The sequence below is a fragment of the Apostichopus japonicus genome, chromosome 5 (assembly GCF_037975245.1).
Source record: "Apostichopus japonicus isolate 1M-3 chromosome 5, ASM3797524v1, whole genome shotgun sequence".
Classification (NCBI taxonomy): domain Eukaryota; kingdom Metazoa; phylum Echinodermata; class Holothuroidea; order Aspidochirotida; family Stichopodidae; genus Apostichopus; species Apostichopus japonicus.
The window spans coordinates 888,799-898,798 of NC_092565.1; the positions used below are offsets into that span (position 1 = coordinate 888,799).

General features: G+C 56.7%; 3 non-coding genes across 3 annotated transcripts in view; all 3 read right to left on the reverse strand.

Moving 5' to 3' along the window:
- Positions 1-1,784, reverse strand: part of LOC139968409 (large subunit ribosomal RNA) — a 4,028-nt gene extending 2,244 nt beyond the window's left edge. Inside the window, exon 1 of the ribosomal RNA XR_011793408.1 lies at positions 1-1,784. This exon is cut by the window's left edge and continues 2,244 nt beyond it. This is a non-coding gene — a ribosomal RNA (large subunit ribosomal RNA).
- Positions 1,785-2,218: 434 nt separating this feature from the next.
- Positions 2,219-2,378, reverse strand: LOC139968218 (5.8S ribosomal RNA). The gene has a single exon (XR_011793255.1). It is a non-coding gene; the product is annotated as a 5.8S ribosomal RNA (ribosomal RNA).
- Positions 2,379-2,983: 605 nt separating this feature from the next.
- Positions 2,984-4,861, reverse strand: LOC139968299 (small subunit ribosomal RNA). Its single transcript, XR_011793306.1, has one exon. It is a non-coding gene; the product is annotated as a small subunit ribosomal RNA (ribosomal RNA).
- Between the last annotated feature and the right edge of the window lie 5,139 nt (positions 4,862-10,000).

Consider the following 10,000-nt stretch of genomic DNA (forward strand, 5'->3'; position numbering starts at 1 on the left):
CTCTCGTTAGAGTATTTGCTACTGCCACCAAGATCTGCGCCCACGGCGGCTCCACGCGGGCTCTCGCCCGGACCGCTTCTTAGCTCACCGTGGCGTCCTTCCTACTCGTCGAGGCCGACTCTATTCGGTTCTCCTTGCCCCGACGGCCCGGCACAGCCATCACGCTCAGCGCCATTCATTTTCAGGGCTAGTTGATTCGGCAGGTGAGTTGTTACACACTCCTTAGCGGATGCCGACTTCCATGGCCACCGTCCTGCTGTCTGTATCAACCAACACCTTTTGTGGGCTCTGATGTGCGACCGAGTCGGACGGCTTAGCCAGGCGTTTGGTTCATCCCACAGCGCCAGTCCTGCTTACCAAGAGTGGCCCACTGAGCACTCGTTCATTCTCACTCGTCCGGCTCCAAGCCAGCGAGTCGGACCTCTTACCAATTGAAAGTTTGAGAATAGGTTGAGGTCGTTTCGGCCCCAAGGCCTCTAATCATTCGCTTTACCAGATAAAATTGTTCACGAATATCTCCCGAGCACCAGCTATCCTGAGGGAAACTTCGGAAGGAACCAGCTACTAGATGGTTCGATAAGTCTTTCGCCCCTATACTCAGGTCGGACGATCGATTTGCACGTCAGAACCGCTGCGGACATCCACCAGAGTTTCCTCTGGCTTCCTCCTGCCCGAGCATAGTTCACCATCTTTCGGGTTTTAGCATGCTTGCTCTTCCTCCGCTCCACCGGACGAGCCGGACGGAACGGGGTGGCGGTGCGCCCGACCCAGAGGGCCGGGATCCCGCCTCGTGACGGCCCTGTGCCGACCTTCACTTTCGTTATGCCAGGATAGGTTTCGGTAGACCCCCTCGACTTGCAAGCCTGCTTAGACTCCTTGGTCCGTGTTTCAAGACGGGTCGAATGAGGAGGCCTCGCTCACGCCCGACAGACCCTCCGCTTCGGCCGAAGCCGCGGCGAGACCGGACCCTCCGGATCCCGCCGGCCACGCGACAGCAAGCTGTGCACGCGACCGACGGAGACGCCGGTGGCCCGGACCCCGCTGCCTGAACCCCCGGGGGGGCAGGCCGTCACGCAGAGTCCTCGACAGAGAGCGCAGTGAGCAACCGTGACGGGCGGCGTAAGACGGCGAGGGCCGAAGCCCCCGCACGCCGCAGCCTCGCCCGCCCCTCTGCTCCGCTCTTCGGTCGGTCGCCGGGAAGGGCGCCGAACGGTAGAAGTGCGACGCGGACCGGACGGCGAAGCGCCGCGGGTCGGTCCCGAGGGATCCGAACCCGCACACGCTGCCGCGCCGACCGCGCCTGAATCAACCGGACGCCCCATGTAGCATGCGGCACTCATCCGTTTACTTCTTGGCAGTTTCACGCAATGTTGAACCCTCTCTTCAAAGTTCTTTTCAACGTTCCCTCACGGTACTTGTTGACTATCGGTCTCGTGCATAGTATTGAGCCTTGGATGGAGTTCACCACCCCTCTTTGGGCTGCATTCTAAAACAACCCGACTCTTGGAAAGCTTTCCCTCCGGCCTTCGAGTCCGCCCTACGGGCCTTACACCCGCTGCGGGTAAGCTGCAGCCCCGATCACAGTGGACTGCGGCCGGACTCTGTCGACCGGAGTTCAGTTTCCTTACGCCACAGGTCCCTCGCACCGCAAACGGGCGCGGGGATTCGGCGATGGGCTCTTCCTGCTTCGCTCGCCGCTACTGAAGGAATCCTTGTTAGTTTCTTTTCTCTCCGCTTAGTGATATGCTTAAATCCAGCGGGTAATCTCATCCGATCTGAGGTCTGGAATCGTGAAAGACACGTGGAACGTGATCGGAGTCATAGCGGCGACCCGGGGTCTCTCCTTCCCCGGCGCTCCCCGAAGAATCGGGTCGCCGGCGGGAAAGGGTGGCCTACCATGCGCCTGCGAGAACGCAGACGGGAGGACGAGAGACCCCGCGATTGGGTCGACCGGCTCTGCCCGGCAGAGGCTCCTCGACCGTTCCGGGGGGTCGGACGCTGGACCGCACCACGGGCGCATACGTCTACACCCCGATGGCACGTCGCACGACCGACGAACCCCCGGTTACCGATCGAGCCTGCTCGCCGAGTTTCACCGGCGCCGACATCACAGAACTCCATCTGACACTGACCCGACGCAGCCGGCCGTCGAAGGGACGGCTGCGGCCGGGCGCTCCTCCGGCGCGCGAACACGCCGACTCTGTGAGTGATTGTCTTCAGACGCTCAGACGGACGTGGCTCGAGGAGCAGAGCATCCCCGAGCCGCCATTTGCGTTCGAATAAGTCGATGATCAGTGAGTTCTGCAATTCACATGAATTCTCGCATCTAACTGCGTTCTTCATCGACGCACGAGCCGAGTGATCCACCACCAAGAATTGTCATTTGCCACTGGAAGACTCCCGCGTTCGCAAACTCTCCTCAGAGCCGAGGGAAGAAGTGGAACGGAAGGAGAAAGGACACGGGGACTCTGTGCCTTCTTTGCTTGTGACTGGAAAGAAATATCCTCCGTCGAGCCGAGGGGGCAAGCGGGCTCCCTCCTTCCCCCCACCGCCGCGAGGGCGGGTCGCGCGAGTCAGACTCGCCGACTGGGGGGAAATCGGGCGACACCGGTGCCCCTTCTCTGCCCTGCGGAGAATGCCTCGAGGAGCGCCGCGCCGCGGACGGCGACGGCGTCTCCACCCTTGCGGGACTTCTCCCTCGAAGCTACCGGGAGTGCGAGACTCCGTGAGACAGACGACGAGAGAAGAACCGGGTACTCCCCGGGCTGGTCTGTGTGTGACACGCCCGTCTCCTTTTTGTCGGAGAGAGCGAAGGCGAAGCGCGGGGTCTGACCTCGACCGTGGAACGGGGAAGGAGGCGGTGAAAACCCCGCTCGAGTCCCCCCGGCTTTTCCAATTTGCTCTCTCCGCGTGTCTCTCTGTGACGGCTTTTCCGACATTCCCCCTTTGTTCCCTCTCCGATCACGGAGGGGAAGGGTTCTGTTAATGATCCTTCCGCAGGTTCACCTACGGAAACCTTGTTACGACTTTTACTTCCTCTAAATGATCAAGTTTGACCGTCTTCTCGTCACGCCTCGACAACCGGCCGAAGCCGGGGGTGCCAGACGGTCGATCCGATGGCCTCACTAAGTCATTCGATCGGTAGTAGCGACGGGCGGTGTGTACAAAGGGCAGGGACGTAATCAATGCGAGCTGATGACTCGCGTTTACTTGGAATTCCTCGTTCAAGGGACACAATTACAAGTCCCTGTCCCCAGCACGGAGAAGTCTCAGCGGATTACCCGGACCTTTCGGCCGAGGGCAAATGTACCCGCTGCTTGCGCCAGTGTAGCGCGCGTGCGGCCCCGGACATCTAAGGGCATCACAGACCTGTTATTGCTCCATCTCGTATGGCTGAAAGCCATTTGTCCCTCTAAGAAGTTCGCGGCTCACCACGACGGGTGGCCGGACTATTTAGCAAGCAAGAGTCTCGTTCGTTATCGGAATTAACCAGACAAATCACTCCACCAACTAAGAACGGCCATGCACCACCATCCACAAAATCAAGAAAGAGCTCTCAATCTGTCAATCCTCACTGTGTCCGGGCCGGGTAGGTTTCCCCGTGTTGAGTCAAATTAAGCCGCAGGCTCCACTCCTGGTGGTGCCCTTCCGTCAATTCCTTTAAGTTTCAGCTTTGCAACCATACTTCCCCCGGAACCCAAAGACTTTGGTTTTCCGGAGAGTTGCCCGCCGCGTCATGGGAGGAACGCCGGCGAATTACGAGTCGGTATCGTTTATGGTCGGAACTAGGGCGGTATCTGATCGCCTTCGATCCTCCGACTTTCGTTCTTGATCAATGAAGACATTCTTGGCAAATGCTTTCGCTGTCGGGCGTCTTGCGACGATCCAAGAATTTCACCTCTCACGCCGCAATACGAATGCCCCCGGCAGTCCCTCTTGATCATTACCTCAGGATCTCAAGACCAACGAAATAGAACCGAGGTCCTCTTCCACTATTCCATGCTGAGCTGTTCGGGCACTTTGGCCTGCTTTGAACACTTCAATTTTCTCAAAGTAAACGTTCCAGTCTCGCACGGCACTCAGTTAAGAGCACCGCACGACCAACCGAATCACTGGCCGGGAAAAATCTCCCACGACTCCCGTTTGACGGGGAGAAGGGGAACGGGCAGTGCACGCCTCACGGCGGACCGCCCGCCCCGGCCAGAAATCCGACTACGAGCTTTTTAACTGCAGCAAATTTAATATACGCTGCTGGAGCTGGAATTACCGCGGCTGCTGGCACCAGACTTGCCCTCCAGTAGATCCTCGTTAAAGGATTTAAAGTGTACTCATTCCGATCACAGGGCCTCCGAAGAGGCCTGTATCGTTATTTTTTGTCACTACCTCCCCGTGTCAGGAGTGGGTAATTTGCGTGCCTGCTGCCTTCCTTGGATGTGGTAGCCGTTTCTCAGGCTCCCTCTCCGGAATCGAACCCTGATTCTCCGTTACCCGTCACAACCATGATAAGCGCATAACTTACCATCGAAAGTTGATAGAGCAGACTTTTGAAGGGAGCGTCGCCGGTGCAAGACCGTGCGATCGGCATGATTATCTAGAGTTCACCAGCGGAGACCGGACCCCGAAAGGACCGGGCTGGCCTTGTTCCTAATAAGAGCACGCTTCCCCCGAAGGGTCGGCGCTTTGTTGCATGTATTAGCTCTAGAATTACCACAGTTATCCATGGTATAAGACTTTCTCCAATAAACCATAACTGATCTAATGAGCCATCTGCAGTTTCTCTTGTATGTTCAGGATTGTACTTAGACGTGCATGGCTTAATCTTTGAGACAAGCATATGACTACTGGCAGGATCAACCAGGTAACGGTCGACAGAACCGGGCTGGGCCCGTTCGCCGTCCGGGAGTCGCTCTCGCACTCCCCTCTCTCTCTCTCTGAATTCTCAATTGTCGATGCCGTGCTATTACGGTACAGTGATCGAAGAACCGCCCGAAGGGATTCTCGAGGTGTGTATCTCTACCCGAGTCGACTGGGTCGTCTCGAGAGGAGTCGCAGTGGTCCCGCCTCGGAGACGGGACCGGTTCGAAGCGACGCGGGAGGGCGACGGCTCGTCCACTGGAACAGGGGAGAGCAATCGCACGCCTCGAGCGTGCATTCGTTGCTTGGATGAAAAAGCCCGTACCGAGCGCCGAGTGCAACACATGGTCGCAGCAACGGCAGCATGCCCGAACGGGTCCCGTGGAGAAAGCTCGATATCTGACGACACCGAGGTCCTGCTCTTTCTCCACCGGGGGTTCTGCGGATGAAAAGGCTCAATATCTGAACGTCGATATATACGTGTGCACGGAGGGACACCTCTGCTCACGGGGCGAGTGGGTGAAAACCCCCGCTCTGAGCGCCGAGTTGCAACACATGGTCGCGATGAAACGACGGCTGACCCTACCGAAAGGGCCCGCTGGAGTCCAACCATGACACGTATACACACACGACAGACATTAAAAGCCTTCTCGAGTCTTGGATCGACTCTACTACCCCCCTCATATATAGAATCCGATTCACTCTGCCCGCTCGTTCTGACCATTGGATCACACACTTAAGCCAATACCCGCTACACTTAAGAGATCTCGAAATCTCGAACGAGACCCAGATTCTCTGCGGGTGAGTCGGGCGGCCTGCCGTCGCCGTCGGCTTGCCGTTTGCCTTTCGCCTGGTCGCATGGCACTCGTGCCATCGACCACGCAACGCGAGAGGCCTTCTCCCTTCTCCTTTCTCTCTCATCTCTACTCTCTCTCTTCTCCACCGGGGGTTCTGCGGATGAAAAAGCTCAATATCTGGGATTGTATATATACATATGCACGAAAGAACCTTCTACTCACGGGGCGAGTGGGTGAAAACCCCCGCACCGAGCGCCGAGTTGCAACACATGGTCGCGATGAAACGACGGCTGACCCTACCGAGAAGGCCAGCAAGGGTCTGACGTGCAAAAACATATTTACGCACCACAGGCAAGGAGCCTTTTCGAGTCTCGGGTGGACTCCCGTCCGCGAAAGCTTCATATCTGAACGTCGATATATACGTGTGCACGGAGGGACACCTCTGCTCACGGGGCGAGTGGGTGAAAACCCCCGCTCTGAGCGCCGAGTTGCAACACATGGTCGCGATGAAACGACGGCTGACCCTACCGAAAGGGCCCGCTGGAGTCCAACCATGACACGCATACACACACGACAGACATTAAAAGCCTTCTCGAGTCTTGGATCGACTCTACTACCCCCCTCATATATAGAATCCGATTCACTCTGCCCGCTCGTTCTGACCATTGGATCACACACTTAAGCCAATACCCGCTACACTAAAGAGATCTCAAAATCTCGGACGAGAGCCACACCTTGCGGATGCATCGGGCGGCCTGCCGTCGAGGTCGGCCGTCGCCCCGTCTCACAGACTCGTGCAACACGACGAGTCCCAGCCTACGCCTGTGTGCATCACCGTCGGCCTAAATCTCGGCCCTCGCCCGGTCGCATGACACTCGTGCCATCGACCGCACCATCGACCTTCTCACCCGGGAGCAACCCGTGTTTTCAGAGGAGTGCCGGGGTTGCTCCCGTGCCGGGTATGTCTTGTCCGGCGGCGCCCCGTCTCACAGACTCGTGCAACGACAACGGGTCCCATGCCTACGCATGTGTGCATCACCGTCGGCTAATTACTCGGCCCTCGCCCGGTCGCATGACACTCGTGCCGTCGATCACACCATCGACCTTCTCACATGGGAGCGACCCGTATTTTCAGAGGAGTGTCGGGGTTGCTCCCGTGCCGGATATATCTTGACGAAATCAAGGAGATATATGAGGAAACTTCTACAATTTGAAGATCGACCGGCGAGACAAGACACTCCCCTTAATATATAATCCGATTCACTCTGCCCACTCATTCTGACCATTGGGTCACACACTTAAGCCAATACCCGTTACACTAAAGTTGACCATGTTTTTTTTTTTTGATATTATTATTTTTTTTTTTTTTTGTCAACGTCCTCTGTAACGAAGTCAAAACTCTATGCATGTGTTCGCGTGTCGTTCTGCCGTCTCCGCCGGGCACATCCCAGCCAGCGCCCGATACATTTAAGTTGACAACGGTCACAACTCTATGCATGTGCTCGTGGGTCGTTCTGCCGTCAACGTCGGGAACACACAGGCCAGTACCCGCTACATTAAAATTGACAATGGTCACAACTCTATGCATGTGCTCGTGGGTCGTTCTACCGTCAACGTCGGGCGCACACAGGCCAGTACCCGATACATGCAAGTTGACAACGGTCACAAACTCTATGCATGTGTTCGCGTGTCGTTCTGCCGTCTCCGCCGGGCACATCCCAGCCAGCGCCCGATACATTCAAGTTGACGACGGTCACAACTCTATGCATGTGTTCGCGTGTCGTTCTGCCGTCTCCGCCGGGCACATCCCAGCCAGCGCCCGATACATTAAAGTTGACAACGGTCACAACTCTATGCATGTGCTCGTGGGTCGTTCTACCGTCAACGTCGGGCGCACACAGGCCAGTACCCGATACATGCAAGTTGACAATGGTCACAAACTCTATGCATGTGTTCGCGTGTCGTTCTGCCGTCTCCGCCGGGCACATCCCAGCCAGCGCCCGATACATTCAAGTTGACAACGGTCACAACTCTATGCATGTGTTCGCGTGTCGTTCTGCCGTCTCCGCCGGGCACATCCCAGCCAGCGCCCGATACATTCAAGTTGACAACGGTCACAACTCTATGCATGTGTTCGCGGGTCGTTCTGCCGTCAACGTCGGGCGCACACAGGCCAGTACCCGATACATGCAAGTTGACAGTGGTCACAAACTCTATGCATGTGTTCGCGTGTCGTTCTGCCGTCTCCGCCGGGCACATCCCAGCCAGCGCCCGATACATTCAAGTTGACAACGGTCACAAACTCTATGCATGTGTTCGCGTGTCGTTCTGCCGTCTCCGCCGGGCACATCCCAGCCAGCGCCCGATACATTCAAGTTGACAACGGTCACAACTCTATGCATGTGTTCGCGTGTCGTTCTGCCGTCTCCGCCGGGCACATCCCAGCCAGCGCCCGATACATTCAAGTTGACAATGGTCACAACTCTATGCATGTGTTCGCGGGTCGTTCTACCGTCACCGTCGGGCACACTTGAGCCAGTACCCGCTTGACTTTTTTTTTTTTTTTTTTATGTCAACGTCTTCTTCAAGGAAGTCCAAAGTCTATGCATGTGTTCGTGGGTCGTTCTGCCGTCTCCGTCGGGCACACACAGGCCAGCGCTCGATACATTCAAGTTGACAATGGTCACAACTCTATGCATGTGTTCGCGTGTCGTTCTGCCGTCTCCGCCGCGCACATCCTAGCCAGCGCCCGATACATTCAAGTCGACAGTGGTCAAAACTCTATGCATGTGTTCGCGTGTCGTTCTGCCGTCTCCGCCGCGCACATCCTAGCCAGCGCCCGATACATTCAAGTTGACGATGGTCACAACACTATGCATGTGTTCGCGTGTCGTTCTGCCGTCTCCGCCGGGCGCATCCCAGCCAGCGCCCGATACATTCAAGTTGACAACGGTCACAACTCTATGCATGTGCTCGTGGGTCGTTCTACCGTCAACGTCGGGCGCACACAGGCCAGTGCCCGATTCATGCAAGTTGACAACGGTCACAAACTCTATGCATGTGTTCGCGTGTCGTTCTGCCGTCTCCGCCGGGCACATCCCAGCCAGCGCCCGATACATTCAAGTTGACAACGGTCACAAACTCTATGCATGTGTTCGCGTGTCGTTCTGCCGTCTCCGCCGGGCACATCCCAGCCAGCGCCCGATACATTCAAGTTGACAATGGTCACAACTCTATGCATGTGTTCGCGGGTCGTTCTACCGTCACCGTCGGGCACACTTGAGCCAGTACCCGCTTGACTTTTTTTTTTTTTTTTTTATGTCAACGTCTTCTTCAAGGAAGTCCAAATTCTATGCATGTGTTCGTGGGTCGTTCTGCCGTCTCCGTCGGGCACACACAGGCCAGCGCCCGATACATTCAAGTTGACAACGGTCACAAACTCTATGCATGTGTTCGCGTGTCGTTCTGCCGTCTCCGCCGCGCACATCCTAGCCAGCGCCCGATACATTCAAGTCGACAGTGGTCACAACTCTATGCATGTGTTCGCGTGTCGTTCTGCCGTCTCCGCCGGGCGCATCCCAGCCAGCGCCCGATACATGAAAGTTGACAACGGTCACAACTCTATGCATGTGCTCGTGGGTCGTTCTACCGTCAACGTCGGGCGCACACAGGCCAGTACCCGATTCATGCAAGTTGACAACGGTCACAAACTCTATGCATGTGTTCGCGTGTCGTTCTGCCGTCTCCGCCGGGCACATCCCAGCCAGCGCCCGATACATTCAAGTTGACAATGGTCACAACTCTATGCATGTGTTCGCGGGTCGTTCTACCGTCACCGTCGGGCACACTTGAGCCAGTACCCGCTTGACTTTTTTTTATTTTTTTTTTATGTCAACGTCTTCTTCAAGGAAGTCCAAATTCTATGCATGTGTTCGTGGGTCGTTCTGCCGTCTCCGTCGGGCACACACAGGCCAGCGCCCGATACATTCAAGTTGACAATGGTCACAAACTCTATGCATGTGTTCGCGTGTCGTTCTGCCGTCTCCGCCGCGCACATCCTAGCCAGCGCCCGATACATTCAAGTCGACAGTGGTCAAAACTCTATGCATGTGTTCGCGTGTCGTTCTGCCGTCTCCGCCGCGCACATCCTAGCCAGCGCCCGATACATTCAAGTTGACGATGGTCACAACACTATGCATGTGTTCGCGTGTCGTTCTGCCGTCTCCGCCGGGCGCATCCCAGCCAGCGCCCGATACATTCAAGTTGACAACGGTCACAACTCTATGCATGTGCTCGTGGGTCGTTCTACCGTCAACGTCGGGCGCACACAGGCCAGTACCCGATTCATG